Source organism: Alexandromys fortis, unplaced genomic scaffold (assembly GCF_014885135.2).
Source record: "Alexandromys fortis isolate MF-2015 unplaced genomic scaffold, M_Fortis_MF-2015_v1.1 scaffold_8_9099976_23576923, whole genome shotgun sequence".
NCBI classification, from domain to species: Eukaryota; Metazoa; Chordata; class Mammalia; order Rodentia; family Cricetidae; genus Alexandromys; species Alexandromys fortis.
This window is the reverse complement of record NW_026067899.1, coordinates 6,879,923-6,896,375: the sequence shown is the minus strand read 5'-3', so window position 1 is coordinate 6,896,375 and position 16,453 is coordinate 6,879,923. Positions and strand designations below refer to the sequence as shown.

The 16,453-nt window shown below is 41.8% G+C and overlaps 1 long non-coding RNA gene across 2 annotated transcripts in view; it reads right to left on the bottom strand.

Annotated features, from left to right (window-relative positions):
* Window positions 1-5,991: 5,991 nt before the first annotated feature.
* The window catches only part of LOC126489143 (uncharacterized), a 45,808-nt gene continuing 35,346 nt past the window's right edge, over window positions 5,992-16,453 (bottom strand). Inside the window, exons 4-6 of one of the 2 annotated variants that reach the window (XR_007588867.1) lie at window positions 14,365-14,433; window positions 9,824-9,890; window positions 5,992-6,152 (exon numbers count right to left, since the gene is read on the bottom strand). This is a non-coding gene — a long non-coding RNA (uncharacterized lncRNA). The remainder of the gene's footprint in view (window positions 6,153-9,823; window positions 9,891-14,364; window positions 14,434-16,453) is intronic. The other variant, XR_007588869.1, reaches the window with a different exon arrangement.

Sequence of the window (16,453 nt, the reverse complement as noted above, 5' to 3'; positions counted from 1 at the left end):
GGAAGCTCCGCAAAGCCGTGAGGGACAGTAGGGGACAAGGAGGGAGGGTACCTGGCCTGCAAAACCTGAATGAGGACCGGGACCGTCACAGAAGTGCAGACAGCAGCTGGCAGACTGAGTCCTGCGGGCTGACATTCTAAGTGCAGGGTGGTTTTTTTCTTTCTTTCTTTCTTTTTTTTTTAAACCGTACTGACCCCTGCGGTTGCTAGCCTGTAAATGGCACCTCTGACATTATGATCTTTCTAATCGGTGGCAGGTTTAAGCTTGTAGTGTCTTCCCAGGCTTGCTTCTCTTGATGTAAACATCCAACAGCTGTGATTTGAGGACTAGCCGTTCTCATACGACAGTCTGTAAGCTAGGAAAGAGCTGAACGTAGCTTGAGTGGCCTTTTGGAACTTTCACCGGAATTAAGGAATAGCAGACAGTGCCTGCTGGTCTGTAGTTTCGGTTCCTGCAAGCCTGCTCCTCAGAGGAGTTTTCCCTCCTGACAAGCAGGTACATTTGCATATCCTGCCTTCATTCTTAGAAGTTTGGCAGTTATTTAAAGTCAGTCATATTGATTACGTCAGGAAGTAATGTTAAATTTTACAAAGTAACTGGAAGCCGGGTGGTGGTGGCGCACGCCTTTAATCCCAGCACTCGGGAGGCAGAGGCAGAGGCAGGCGGATCTCTGTGAGTTCAAGGCCAGCCTGGTCTACAAGAGCTAGTTCCAGGACTGGAACCAAAAGGTACGGAAAAACAATGTCTCGAAAAATCAAAAAAAAAAAAAAAAAAAGTAACTGGATACCTCAAGTGCTGTGGGATAACAGAAAGGATCCAAGTTACTGGTACACGTTAGAATGAAGCTGGTGTTTATAACCTATGCTTAATTAAAGGTTCTTTGGTTGCTCATTCATTGTAACCACCACCACCAACGAATTCTGGAATTAAATGTACCGACTACTCCTCAGTATTTGGCATTTTGTCTGTTACAAGCAGTCTTTCGCCTCCATGGCTGTACAGATTATAGTCTCAGTACAATCCTGAATATGAAAGAGAGGTAGGGATCGTGGCGGCTTCTGCGGATTACTGTCTTAGAACCACTTCGTTAAAAGTTGCTTTTAAACATTTTGACTAATAATGAGGCAGTTGATTGAACTGGATCCGGATTTTAGACTTGGAACAATAACACAGGTTCGACAAGTTCCTGAAGCCTTTCTGACTCCCAGCTCTAAATGAACAGACTTACAGCTGTTGCAGAGACAGTGAGTAACACTGAAACTGCATATAAGTTTATAACTGAATCATAGGATCAATCACCTAATTAGTTTCACCCTTAAGTTACTGCATACTAGTGATATTATTAGATCCCAGCTAGGCTGATGCTAAACCTAAGGTTTTCACAGTTTCCTAACTGCTGAGAGCAATTTTCAGGCACCAGTTCTGCCTGTCGTCCTTTTGTTCCTGGGCAGAGGGCAAGGTCAAACTTCCCATGCACTGCCCCCGTGAGCCTATCCAAGTGGCTTGCTTGCACAAGCGGAAGGTTTCAGTTCCTTCTAGGTTCACATCAAGGGGAGCTCTGCGTCTCCACGGCCTTCCGCGCTGTTGTGATCATGCCGAGATGCGGGAAGATGGAGGTGACACAGAACTGAAGGGTCCTAAGATGTTAAGCTATTACTCTGAGCACAGCTTCATGGAGAGGCCCGGGATTGACAACAGACTCCCCCCTCCCAAAGCGGTACTCTTGTTTAGGATTAAGTCACTAAAATACATTCAGCAGCTTTCGGAAACAAGACTATACTTCATGTTCTTATTTATTACTATCCATGATGTAATCTTGGAATTGCATAACGTACCAGCAAAATAGTAATCGTGGTTACTAGAAACCTTTTTACATAATGCTGGAAAATGGCCCCTTCCCAGTCCCTCTGAAAAACTGTTCAGCTCTGTTCAGATGTTGCTTAATTTCCTGAGTGGAAATCTCACCTCTTATTCCAGACAATCATTTCTAGTTCTTCCTCTCAGGTATTGACTTTTCAGAAAGGTTTCGTAGACTGCCCAGATGGAAATAGCCCACTCTTCTTAGCCCCAGGGGATTGGTAGATGAACCAAAGCCAGCATACCTGACGAAAACAGGGTGACAATTTTATTTCAGCTCACGGTTCTGGGGATTTAGAGGTGTCCATTCATCACGCCAGGGAGGGTGTGACGGGATACAGCAGTTCATGCCACAGTGGCCAGGGAAATGAGAAAAGGCATGTGCCAGCAGGGGCCTGACTTTTTCCTTTCTTCAACTCTTCCTTCATCTGAGCCCTTAGCCCAAGAGAGAAAGTGCTGCTCACATTCTCAGTTCAATTAATCCTTCCTAGAACTGTCCTTGTCAACAGGTCCACGGGTGTGCTGTACAAATCGAAGTGACCTGAGTTAGGAAAGATGACACCGACAATTGTCATGCCCACATAGAGGGATTTGAAAGGCTCTGGGCTCATCGCTGTCTTCTGAAGGGAGAACTCAGGCCACAGAAGACAGTCTGTGAAGATTCTTGGAAGAGGCAAAAGAAAGAAAGCCTAAGGGTTTCACTGAAGACATTTGATGTGTGGCAAAACTTTTCCTCGGGAGATGCCACACACGTCAGCTTACCCAGTTATGAAACCCACACAGGCCACAGTGTAGATACCACCAAAATTCAATCTGGTTGTACTGACTGGTTTTGTGGGTCAACTTGGCCCAAGCTAGAGTCATCAGAGGAAGGAGCCTCTACTGAGGAAATGCCTCCATGAGCTCCAGCTATAAGGCTTTTTTCTTTTTTAGTGAGCAACGGGGGAGGCCCCATCTCTTGGTGGGTGGTGGCATCCCTGGGCTCTTGGTCCTGGGTTCTATAAGAAGGTGGGCTGAGCAAGCTAAAGAAGCAAGCTCTTAAGTAGCTCCCCTCCTTGATCTCTGCATCAGCTCCTGCCCAGGGTCCTACCCTGTTGGGAGTTCCTGTCCTGGCTTCCTTCAGTGATGAGTTGCAATGCTCAAGTATAAGCCAAAATACAAAAAAAAAAAAAAAACAATAACAACAACAACAACAAAAACCCAAACCCTCTTTCCTCCTCAACTTTCATTTCAGTCGTGGTGTTTCATGGCAGGAATAGAAACAAATTGGTACCAGTCTAGTGGGGGGTTGCTGTGACAGATCTGACCATGCTTTAGGGAGGATTGTGGAAGGACTTTGGAATTTTGGACTAGAAAGGCCATTGCATGTTGAGACCTCAGTGGGATGTTCTGTGGGAACTTGAAACGTAAGAATGGTCAGAGCAGTGCAGAAGATGGAGGCTTGCTGCAGCCAGCGCAGCCTGGATAGCCGAGACCGGCACGGGATTGAGACAGGGAGAGACTGGCAGAGGGTGCTGGGATTGAGTCAGGCAGGCTTCTTTTCAGGTGGAAGAACAGCTACCTTTATTTTGCCCAGCAACCTTTTATACCTCTACTCCTGTGATTAACAAGACACCAGAGCTACTGAAAACTTGGTTACTGGGACGACGGATGCTGGTTGGCTGGAGCTGGGAAATTAGTGGTGACCAAGGAGAGACCAGCATCAGCGGTGAAATCTTCTGGGAACTGTTTCCTGAGAACACTGAGAAAACTGCCTTCCAGAGGTAGCCAAGGTCGTGCCTCGTGCCGGCAGCCAGACATAGTCATGTATAAATGCCCCCCAGGTGGTAGTGGTTTTGAAAGGATGAAGGGGTTGTGGAGCACCAGCCTACAAATAATGACACAGAAACTTATTAATATGAAAGCTTGGCCTTAGTTTAGATTTTTTTTTCCCAGTTAGCTCTTGTAACTCAAAGTAACCTGCTTCTATTAATCTATATCCTACAACATGGCTCGGTTACCTCTGTTCTATACTGTTTGTCCAATCTCTTCAGTGTCTCCCTGGCATCTCCTGCATGCCTAGATTTTTTTTCTCTTCTTCTCTCTCCCCGGAAATCCCACCTATCCTCTCCTGCCTAGCTAATGATGGTTAGACGTTTTATTACATCAATCAGAGCCACACATCTTCACGCAGTCTACAAATATTCCACAACAAAATATTTTTGAAAAAAAAATGCATTAAGGCTTCTCAAAATATTTTGTAAACTTTTGAGAACAATAGGGGTGGTGGTTTGAAATAAAGATAACGCTGCTGGCTTTCAGTCTTGCTTTGGTCCAGTTTTTCTTTTCACTGTCCTTCTTTTCTTCCCTTTGATGGTAATGTATATCCTGTGCCATTATATGTTGGAAATATGTGATCTGATTTTTATTTTGGTTTTACAGAGGGGGTTACCTTAGAAGAATGACTTGAGTCTCAGAAGTTCAAAAACTTTGGGCATTTTTTTTTTTCAAGATATAAACTGATTGGCCCATTAGCTCAGGCTTCTTGTTAACTCTTATAACTTATATTAACCCATTATTCTTATCTATGTTAGCCACATGGCTTGGTAGCTTTTTCAGCGGGGCAATCACATCTTCCTTCTGTGATCTGGGTATGACTGCCGAACTTTGGACATTTAAACAATGTGGAGACTGTGATAGATTATGGGGACTTTTGGAGTTGAACTAATTGCGTTTTTGCTTTATTAAATGGCTATATGCCTATGGGGGCCAGGGGTGGAATGTGGTGTTTTGAACAAGAATAGCCTCTATAAACTCATATATTTGAATGCTTAGTCTATAGGGAGTGGTGCTATTTGAAAGAATTAGAAGGATTAAAAGATATGACCTTGTTGGAAAAAGTATGTCACTTGGGGTGTGACTTGGGGTTCCAAAAGCTCAGGTCAAGTCCAGAGTCTTTCTTTCTGCCTAGAGATCAAGCTGAGAATGTCATCTACTTTTCCGGCACCTGCCTGCATGCTGACATGCTCCCTGCCATGATGATAATGGTCTAAACTGTAAGCAAACCTCCAGTTAAGAGGTTTTTTGTATTAAGAGTTGTTGTGGGGATGATATCTCTTCACAGTAATAGAACAATGACTAAGACCATAAGAAAAGCCAAATATTCATTTTTTAATATGCTTTCTGTTCAACTATAAATGTCAATATGATGTTTAAAAATTTGTATTTTCATATCTAACTAAAAAGCTGGATGCAGTGGCTTGTATCTGTAATCTTAGCATTCTGAGAAGCTAAGGCAAGTTTGTTGTCATATCTTTGAGGCCACATTATGAGTTCAAGGCCAGCCTGGGCTACAAAGCAAGACACTGTCCTAAATATATCCAGAAAGAAAAAGGAAATTGAAAAAAATTCACACGTAAAAAGTGGCTAACATCTTCCTATACAGCTTACTTTTGCATATTATAACCTAAAGGAAGTACATATTTAATAGTTTCTGTGAGAGTCAATATTAAATTTTAATTTTTAATTACTGTGCCTTAGAGATCCATGAGACAAAAATGCCTCCGATCTGCAAGCCCCTTGCCCAAGGACAGATAGTTCCTGAAATGCTGGAGGATAGTGTTTATGGAAAATAAGAAGTCACATGTTTTCACTCCCCTAAACAAATTCGTGTGACCCATCTGCACCAGAAGTGCTTGATCATAGGAGTGCCGGAGGTTCCCAGGCAGGAAGTACGTCAGGATGTATACTTGTCCCTGACTGGATCTGATGGGTGATACAATGAATTGTGGGTTTTCCTTCTTAAGCTCTTGATTCAGGCCATCTTCTGGAAACCTGGACATAGAACTACCAGAGTCCATCCACCTGGTCAGTGTTTAACTAAAACTTACTTCAAATTAACTGTGGTCGCGGTCTTATTCTCAACCGCCAGGATTAACACTTTCTTTTTTTTTAATTTTTTATTTATTTATTAAAGATTTCTGACTCTTTCCCGCCACCGCCTCCCATTTCCCTCCCCCTCCCCCATCAAGTCCCCCTCCCTCGTTAGCCCAAAGAGCAATCAAGTTTCCTGATGAATATGCATGTCATTTTATATACCAAGACTAGAGATACCTTGTAATTATGTTCAACTGTAATGAAAATTTTACCTTAGACTTTGTATTTCATCCTGGCTCCTTAACCATAGAGCTGCGGCCGCAGGAACTCTGGGATGCGTTTTTCTATTGGTCATACTCTGTTTTTTTCCTTTGACACATCTGCTTTTCTTTCCCCTCCTCTTTCTATGTGTAATCTTATTTAATGCCCTTTTTCAAAACCTATACAGTAATGAATACGGGACTATATATAAAAGTAACAGGAACATGTTCTTTGACATTGTAAAGTTCACATTTATTTATATACTGCAAGTGAAATTTTCAGAATGAAATTCACATAAAGTTTATGTTAATAAAAAACAACTTTAAAATATAGTTTATATAGGAGTAGCTATTCATGCTTCATTTCCCTAAAAACCTATTCTTGTGAGCCATGCTGCCTAGCTGGGACCAGTATATGAATGCTTGTCTCACAGATCTCCAGAGGAAACAAGAGCCCACGGAAACAATATCACTTGGCAAGGACCAGCGGACTTTGAGACGGCACAGAATGTTGCTGGGACCACGCCTCTTTCATGCTCGCCTGCTGTCATCATATTAATGATTTCTTTGGCGGTTTTAGTGCCATCTTATCAATCGTCCGTGGGACAGACATGATCATTCCTGGATACCCCCTTTTTTCCTAAACTATTTTCCCCTAAAATCTTTGGGAACCCTTGCTTCTTGGGTTTCTTGTCCGGCAATGCCAGTTGTCACTTTGGACCCCAGGAGCTGTTCTAATTCAGTACTGACAGGATCAGAGGCAGATCAACCCCTATTTCTGTCAATAGGCTTTAAACGGGTTTATTTAAAACGCGTGACTATGTTTAATCACCTTTTAGGTTTGTAAAGACAGGATAATACCTGGCTCAATATTTGGCCAAGCTGACAAAATGTGAAGTGCTGTTTTGGTTCAAAGACGTTTTGATGTAAAAGTTGGGAAAAATATATATTTGACATATTTGTTTTTGCCAGAGGTTAACATTGTAGTATAAGAAAAACATGTTTGTTTTTTATGTGTGAAGAAAGATGGCCATCCACTTGTGTGACACTCATTGGATGATTGGAACCTTCAGTGCAGCTTCATGATAGAGTGCTATCCTGGCCGTTGGTTCAATCCTCAGTACTGAGGGTAAAGAGATTTCCAAAAAAAAAAAAAAAATGCTACCTTTTTCTTTGTTAATCCTGGTTTTGGAAAGAGGCTCTTATTCTTAAATCTAGGTTAGGTTAGAACTGACTGTGTAGCCCTTGCTTGACTCAAACTAGAGATCCCCTGCCTCAGCTTCCCAAAGTGCTTTCGTTGCAAACATGGACCATCACTTCTGATTAGATGATACTATTTTCAGAAAAAAAACTTGAATTGCACCTTTCTCACCCTATGTTTGGAAGTGTATATGCCTGGTCATGTTCTACATGACTTCTCCTGTTGGGTCTGGTCAGGAGCTTTTCCTAGGGGATATGAGCAAGCATCCAATCCCCCCAGATGTGGCACCAAAGAGAAGACCAATAAGGAATTCTACAAAGGGAATCATCCATCGTGGTGAACCAATAAGTTTACTGAGATTCCTTACAAAAGCGTGGATGGCTGAAAGGCAGCTGCCTCACTAAACCGCTGACCCCAACACGGGGGACCACTCATGGAAACTGTGTATCTGAAGCTCCCTGAACAACTTGCATGGAGCTGAATAGGTTAGATAGGATTGTCTCCTCCACTTAGTAATCTTTACTGCTTGTAGAACCTTGAGGAGGAACTTTGTGAGCCCCATAAGTTTCCTAGACTTCCTGAGATGTGTTAGTTGTTTACTTCGTGAGTATTTGTAGATTCTGTTTACTTCCTGGATCTTAACAAGCCTCCCTCTAGGATGAAATTTTTCCCTTTGGAAGCAATTGCTACATAGTAGTTTGTCATTTGCAACCATTCTAGAAATGAAAAAGTATGCAACTTGATGTTTTTTTTAAATTGTCAGTTTTACTGAATTTTTAATTCATCATATTTTGCAGTTTTTAAAGACAAATCAACATATTTTCCTAGAGTTTGCAGGAAAGTAATTGTTCATTAATTAAATTTTGTATTCATACAAAAAGCTTTTATTTGAATGCTATAGCATGTATTATTGGACTAGGAGAGCTAGAAGGTGAACTTGTGCCCTGTGCCCTTATGCTGCATAAAGACACTGAAGTTAAAGTCTAAAGTAAGTTGACTAGTAATCATGGTAGGGTCTCCTTCCATCAAAAAATGTTAATGTTTAAGAATGTTGGCTATCCAAAGAAGAAATGACTGGTTTTGGTATGCTACAGTCTCTTATAAATAGCAGTCTTTATAATACATGGTCTAGGCAGCATTAACACATTCTAGGATGGACACGAAGCTTGGAGAAACATACATGAGTTTGCAGACATGTGAAATATTGAGTACTTTTGGGCAAAAGTTTCATTGCCCACCCAAATTTCAACTCCAGATTCTGATGCAACAACACTAAGCTGTGATCATGTATAGTATATTCTGTACCGTTCTTAAGATATTTTCTTACCAACATGAATTCACTTTCTAAATTCAAGTATTCTGATACTGATTGGTAGTAATATACTTAGTGAAAATGAGTAAATCCCTATATTAAAGAGCCTGTTCTATTCCAAATACCCTGGCGTTTGTATTGAAACCTCAATCAAATAGAGATGTTCTCTTTTTTCCTTAAAAACAAACCTAAGTACCAAAAGATGGAATCAAATTTCACCGATTTTATTTTGATTTAGTTAAGTAAATTTTGGTGCTTAGGATTTTGTCATGAATTATTTATGTCATAGTAACTGTAACTGGGAGTTGTGTTCCTATGTTTTATGTTTCTCTAGTATAAATATGAGCTTTTATTATGAGAACTTTTTATGGAAAATATGTTCTCACATATACAGAATGTAGTAAGCTCCACTTATTAACCAACTTGGGAACCCTTAAAATGCTATCTTATTTAGTGTTTTCACGACCTCCCTTTCTAAGTCTTAGGAGCTTTGCAACTTGCTTGTCAGTCCCTGTTCATCACAAAGCATACCTGAGCCAGGCTGCCACTGGTCTAGGAACGCCACCCAACAAGTCCCGGTACATTTCCTTCTGGAGAGGTTCCTGGGGCTCCTCTGCCATTTCTCCTGGGAGGCTGAGCCTCTGTGGCTAACTCACTCCTGCAGTGGTTAAGAGCTCAGATGCTGGAGCCAGGCAGATTTGGATGGAGATCCACTTGCATTCTAGGTGACATTAAGAAGGTAACTGTTCTCAGCTAAGAGTACAGTTGGGTGCAGGTTGACTCTGCATGCAGCGAGAGCAGCAGAGGCTCTTCTATCAGGAATGTTGGAAATGAGAACGAGTTGTACCTTGGTTGAGACTTGGGCTTTAAAGCCATTTTCCTGTTCCTAGCCCAGAGCTCTGGCTTCTTGCTGTGTGGTGACCTTGGGCAAATCACTCCAGCTGTGGAATATTTAATTTCCTTATCTCTATAATGAAAGCAGAAATGTTCCATGGTCTCTGAGTGTTCTCTTTCCCCTCTATGTTGGGTACTCAAGTGCACCGTATTAAAGGCTATAAATCGATGACTGGAGAGATGCCTCATTGGTCAAGAACACTTGTCGCTCTTGCAGAGGACCCAAGTTTGGTTCCTAGCACCCACATGGTGAATCATAGTCATTCGTAACTCCATGCACAGGGGATCTGATGTCTTTCTGCCTTCATGGACACCAAACACTCTCATGGTATACTTTTATACAGGCAAAATACTCAGATACATAAAATAAATCTTAAAATGTTTGAACTGTAAATTTACATATATGCATGTATGTATATTTATGTATACATTAAATGTACTTACTTATAGACTTAATGGCATGGTGTCCTTTCAAATAGTACAATGTGTCTAGTTTGAACCATTGAACAGCCTGCAAAGAGAAATCTTCTTAGCCACATTTAACTCTTCTAAAAATTGAATTAAACAACTAGCCCAGAACTTTGTTATTAGTAAAGAAACAAAACTGGAATTAAAATTTTATTACTATTGTTGAATTTCTAGTAACATTACAGTCCTTGCCCTAACTGTGGGCCATTTCATAAAAAATATAATATCAAGCAAGTAGCATGCTGAGTATTTTTGCCCACCTCTGGTCAGCTTCAAAGGCCCTGGCTACCTGAACCTGTTGCGTTGCAAAGGATCCACATCAGCCACAGAAGGGGTGTGTTCTGGAGTGAGCGAGCCTTTGGGGCCCCATGAGTTACCCCTTATCATGAACAAAGGCACCCTAAAAGGTGAAAGTTTGTTATCAGCTGTGCCTGTCCTGCTGCGGGGCCGCAGAACTACCTGCGTCACTCTGGATACAGCCGCGAGCAGGGCTAAGCTAAATCACATCCCTCTCTACGTCAAGGTCCAACCGAGGGAGAGATTAGATGAACATACTTAACACTGTGTATTTCTCTCTACTAACAAGGGGGGAACCTGTCTGCCTATGGAAAGCAGTCAGGCAAGAAAATAGCCTGCAGAATGTCTACATGGAATACTACTAGCATGAAGGAGGCCCCCAAATCCCAAGCCTACCTAGTATGTTTTTAGTGTGTATCAAACATGAGTTAAAAGCTTTTCAAGATTTATTATTACTCTTCCTTTTTTTTCTTTACCTGCTTTGCCCCAATGACTGTGGTAGAGGTGGGAAAATGTCATGGAAAAGACAGCTTTATAAGCATCAGATGGGTATGTGTGTGACCTCATAAGAAATTAAACGAGATAATATACTTGATACCCTTTGCAGGCATTCAGCCCATAGAAGTTCGACTTGAAGGTCTAAGTGTGTGAATAGCCATGGAGGTAACTGTTGCCTGGAGTCTTTTTTTTGGGGGGGGGGGGGAGTTTGCAGAATTTATCAACTATCACAGGACAGGGAGCAGGATGAGGTTTTCTACATAAACTTATCCTTACAGGAGTGTCTGTGTATGTTTTTGGGATCATCACATATTTTCTGGAATTATCTGTGTGTGATTTTTTTTCTGTTATCATAAATAAAATGAGCAACTTCAATCAGCTAGGTATAAATAGTATCATGCAATGATCTGGCACGTTACTAATTCATAATTCCACAAGGAAACCGTGCAAATGGGATTAAGATGGCCAGAGTATGATAATGAAGATGATGCAGAATTGCCTTCCCTTTAAAATCTGCATTGACTGAGTACCCAGAGACACTGATTTTTGTCAAAAGTGAGACCCCAGCCTTCCCACACGCCTCTATCCAAAGAGTCTGGAATCTAATATTGAGTTGGAAGTGTCACCCCAGCCCTTGGCCTGGGAATTGTCAAGCACTTGGACTCCAACTCCCAGCCTGCCAAGCACTGACCTGACCCCTCCCCAGGGAGACTCAGGACCACTCCCACAGGGTATTTAGGCTTGTGCTGGAAAAAGGAACACTTGGTTTTGTGATTTGCTTGCTCTCCCTCTGTTCACCCTCCCCCCCCACCCTACCCTCTCCCACTCCCCACTCCCACCCCCCTGCTCCCCATCCCCTTCCAACTCACCCACCCCACCGTGCTTCCAGCCACCCGACAGGCTTGGTTAGGAAAACTATGACTGTCGTCTTTTGCTTGAAATACTATTCAAGTAAAGCCTTGTATCTGCACATAGAAAGCCAGTCTCTTTGCTGCGGATTGCTGGTCACTTCAGGTGTGATTCTTATGCATGCCATAATTGTCCCCCTCCGTTGATGACATGGAGCACACTAAGTGTAACTAACATTCCTTTAGCACCCAAGAGTCTCCTGCCAACTCGTTCTGCAATTTCTCACTTTTTAAAAAGTCAGAGGAATTTTAAAAATTGGTAGAATACGCTAATACTACTTTTTTAAGGCGTGACCCATCTATTTGTGACTTCTGCCCTTCAGATGACATTGGCCACAGGGATGCACCAGAAGTATCCTAATTATCATTTCTGTATTTGTATGTGCTCCTATTTCAAAGCCAAGTCATGGTCAAGATGAAACATGAGGCTCTGTAGTTATCCTAGGTTCACTAGTGGGCATTCTTCTTGCATGTAAGAAAAAGTAGTTATTTTTTTCCTCAATTTTAGTATTTTTGTTATGCGGTGGAAATGCCCTAGTGTGGCAAGAGCTTACCTCTAGTTAGGATTTCAAGTAACAGTGTTTATAAAGACAGCCAACTAGGCCAGAGGTCACAGAACTTTGAAGAATTTACCTCTTGCTTTGTGCTTGTTTCTTTTGAGACAGGGTGTGGTAGTTTAAATGAGAAAGACACCCCCCCCCCACCATAGTCTCTGGCCTTTGAACACTTGGTCCCTGATTGGTGGTGCTCTTTGGAGGTGGTTAGGAGGTGTGGCTTAGTGTAACTTGGGCCAGCTTTTGGAGTGTTAACCCTCAAGTCACCTTCAGTCTGTTCTCCCGGCTTTGTGCTTACTGTGAAGAACCTGAAAAGTAGCTTCTGGCTCAGGCCACCATGCCTGTCACTTCCTGTTGTGCCGTCCTGACCATAAGCCCCAGACAAAATCTTCTATACATTGCCTTGGCCCTGGTGTTTTGTTACAGCAACAGAACAGTAACTATGAGCGGAGACTGACCTTGAACTCAATCCCCGGTCTCTACCTCCCAACTGGTGGCACTGAATGCAGATTGTGCCACCACAGCCTGTTAAATCTGAAAAGGACGCCAGCAGTGACTAATGAACTAATGATGAGAAATCTTAAGCTTACACATCAACAAAATACACAACAGCAATGTTTCAAACTTCAGAGAAGTAACAGCTGCTTAGTCTAAGTAAAGATTGCCCGGAACATTTGTAGAACAAAAGTCATTCTCTTTTATTCATCCATATTTGAAATTTAACTGGGCATCTCGTGGTTTATCTGCCAGGCCAGCCTGCAGATATATCATGGTTCTTTTTTTTTTTTAAGTATTTATTTGCAGTTGTGTGTGTGTGTGTGTGTGTGTGTGTGTGTATGCGCGCGCGCATGTGCCCACACGCATGCACATGCATGCAAGGAGGTCAGAGGACAGCTTTCAGGAAACAACTTTTTCTTTCCACTGTGTGGGTTCGAGGAGAGAACACAGGTCCTAGCTCTTGTGACTAGAGCTTTTCCCCACTAAGTCATCTCATCGGCCCATCTTTTTTTTTTTTAAATTAAAAAAAAAACCAACCTATACATATTCATTGTGCACAGTGATGAGTTTCATAAAGACATCATCATCCATGTATCATGTCCTGGGATGGTATTCACCCTCCCATGCCCTTTCCTTTTCCCCCTATTCCTCTTTACGTTTGCTCATTCTTAGAGCTCACTCTGTACACTAGGTGTCTAGACTTAGTCCCACTTAACTGTGACCGTCTTCTTTGACCCAACCCCAGCCCCATTCCCTAGCTCACTCCTTGCTTGTGGTAGCCGCCATCCTACTAGCCTCTTCTGAGTATTTGATTTCTGTTAATAGGAGAAAGGAACATGCCATGTTTGTAAATGCCTAATGCATGGAGTTTTAGACTCCACTGTTTGCTTTGCGTGTGAGATTCCACTTAGAAACGTGTCTGGCCTTTTCATTTTGCATGTACCCTCTAGGCCCATGTTTTGCCAGTAGCAAGATTTTCTTATTTTTTTTAAGGCAGGCTAGTATCCCTTTATGTACGTTGTCCATTTGTCTGCTGCCACTTGGATTGTTTCATGTCTTCCCTGCCCTGAATGGCGCCAGGTGTCTTCACACAGTGGCAACTTCGTCTCTTTGAGGAATATTGCTGAATGAGGGACAGCCGCGGGCTGTCAGGCATTTCTTACGGAATTGTTCTATATATATTGGCTGTACTGATCTCTATTCAAAATTTGGATTTATCACTTAATCGTTTGATGATCAGATATGTGCTTTCATAACATATTGACTATATATCTTCTATAGGAAATGTTTTCTCATTTCCTTTACGTATCTGTATGGCTATGATACAGCACATTAAACTGCATGTAATAGGAAAGAAAAACATTCGCACCCATAGCTAGACATAATTGGATTGTTTAAAATGGTTCTCCGGATCTGTTGTCGTGAGCTGCCATTCTCTGAATTGCTTCAGTCTTTATTTGAATGGCACGGAGACATATGCATTTTCTGCTTTGTGTTGCTTGTGTGTTTTGCTCATGCAGACAGCTCAGTTGGCACCAGTCGTTACTAACCAGAACCGAGTTGCCGCTGTTTCAGGAGACATGTTTGTTGGTATTTCTAGTCAATAATTAGTTAAAGTCCTGCAAAGGACTGTGAGCACAGGCTAGTGAAAGATGACATGTTTAGCATGTTTGAAGCCCTGAGACCATGAGCACACACACACACACACACACACAGAGTTCAACTTTACCAAAGGATAAAGAACAATAAGGGTTGTAATTACCTTCTAAGGAGCACGTCAGATCAATACCACAGTGCTCACCTGGCATGTGCTGGACCCTGGGTTTGATCCCTAGCAACATGGAGAAAAAAATAAATAAATAAATAAAACAACCTTAGAATCACTTTGTAGTGCTTCTTCTAGTTTTGTGCTTTAAGTTTTAGATTATAGTGCTGTTTATCATTACAAACCGCTCACACTCATTTTTGTCTGTAAACTTAAAAACAAGGCCAGAATTTTTTTTGTTTTGTTTTGTTTGTTTTTTTGTTTTTTGAGACAGGGTTTCTCTGTGGCTTTGGAGCCTGTCCTGGCACTAGCTCTGTAGACCAGGCTGGTCTCGAACTCACAGAGATCCGCCTGCCTCTGCCTCCCAAGTGCTGGGATTAAAGGCTTGCGCCACCATCGCCCGGCATAAGGCCAGAATTTTGACAGTAACATTCTGGTACTTGAACCAGCCTCAGTCATAGGGAGGGCACCAGCGAGGTCCTTAAAAGACAACCTGGAAACAGATCAATTGCTTGCCTGAACGAGTCTGGACTGAAGCTCGTCAGTTTCATTTTTGCCTAAGTGAATTTATCTTTTTCGTTCAAATTTATTGTTTCATGTAAGTTTCTAAACTTGTCCACCCAAAAACTCCATAATAATATTCTCTTTCCTGTGTCTGACAAAGCTGTCATCATACCCCATGATTTATTATAAATATGTGTATTTCTCTCTGCTTTGCTGAGCTTTCACGACACTTTCCAGGCACGGTGAGTTCTGTAAAACTTCTGGCTCTGGTAACCCTAGAGCCCATGCATCTTAAAATTCACAAAATACTTTAATTCTTTCAGATTGCTTTTCCTAGTACTTCTGGGAAGCCAAGTAGGATTCAGAAGACCATGAGGTGGGTCACCTGCCCTCAATTGCACTAGCTACCCTCCATTCTGAAATCCTTGCCTTTGAGAGATGTGCTATTCAGCAAAGGCAATAGAGCTAGCTAATTCCAATTATAATTTTCTCTTAAAATATCCCTTAGCAAATTTAAACAGCACAATCAAATAAGATTTAAGAGGATCTTAAAATCCAAGAGAAAAGCGATAATGACGTAGGCACATGGTGCCTGGAGGCTGGCTGGGCAGAGAGACTCATCAAGTTTGCGGTGATAAGACTTTGGTGTCTCTTACTTATTTGTGATTTTACATTTTAATTAAAATATTTATTATTTACATGTAAGTGTGCAGATTACGGTCTGTGTGTGTGTGATGGCACATGGGTATCAGAAGAGTGTGTTGGTATTGGCCCTTGCCTTCCACTTTTATGTGGGTTCCGGGGTTCTGAATTTAGACCAGGCTCACACAAGTCCCTTTATCTTCTCTGTGAGCTCCCTAGCTCCCCTGTGTTTATTTATGAGATTCTCAAATGTTCTATATATTTTAAGGATGTACTTAACTTTCACTACAAGCAATAGGTAATGAGAAGGCATAAACTTATTAGTTACCCCAAAGCCACTCTATTTAATGGAAAAGCATACTTAAATCTTTATGTCTTTTTAGCAAAGAACATGGACTAGTAACTTACTTTAATACCTTTTTGTTATTGATTTTGGTAGTGTTGTTGTTTTTGTTTTATTTTTGTTTTTTGTTTGTTTGTTTTTTGATTTTTGTTTTTTTGTTTGTTTTTGAGACAGGGTTTCTCTGTGTCTTGGAACTTGCTCTGTAGACCAGGCTGGTTGGCTTCAAACTCACAGAGATCTGCTTGCCTCGGCCTCCTGTGCCTAGTCCCCATATTTTATTGTTTTATTTTATGTGTATAGGTATTATGCTTGTATGAACGTCTGTACACTGCTTGCATGCCTGGCTCCCCTAGAAGACCAGAATAGGGAATCTAATAACCTGAAATTGAAGTTAAAGATGTGTGTCAGTCACCATGTGGGTGCTAGGAACTGAACCCAGGTCTTCTCGAAGGAAAGCCAGTGCTCTTAACTGATAAGTCATCTCTCCAGGCCCCCAAGAGGAACTTTTCTTGTAAATTGAAATGTCTAGTAACTAGAAAAATCCCTTTTCTCCTCCTCCTCCTCCTCCTCCTCCTCCTCCTCCTCCTCCTCCTCCTC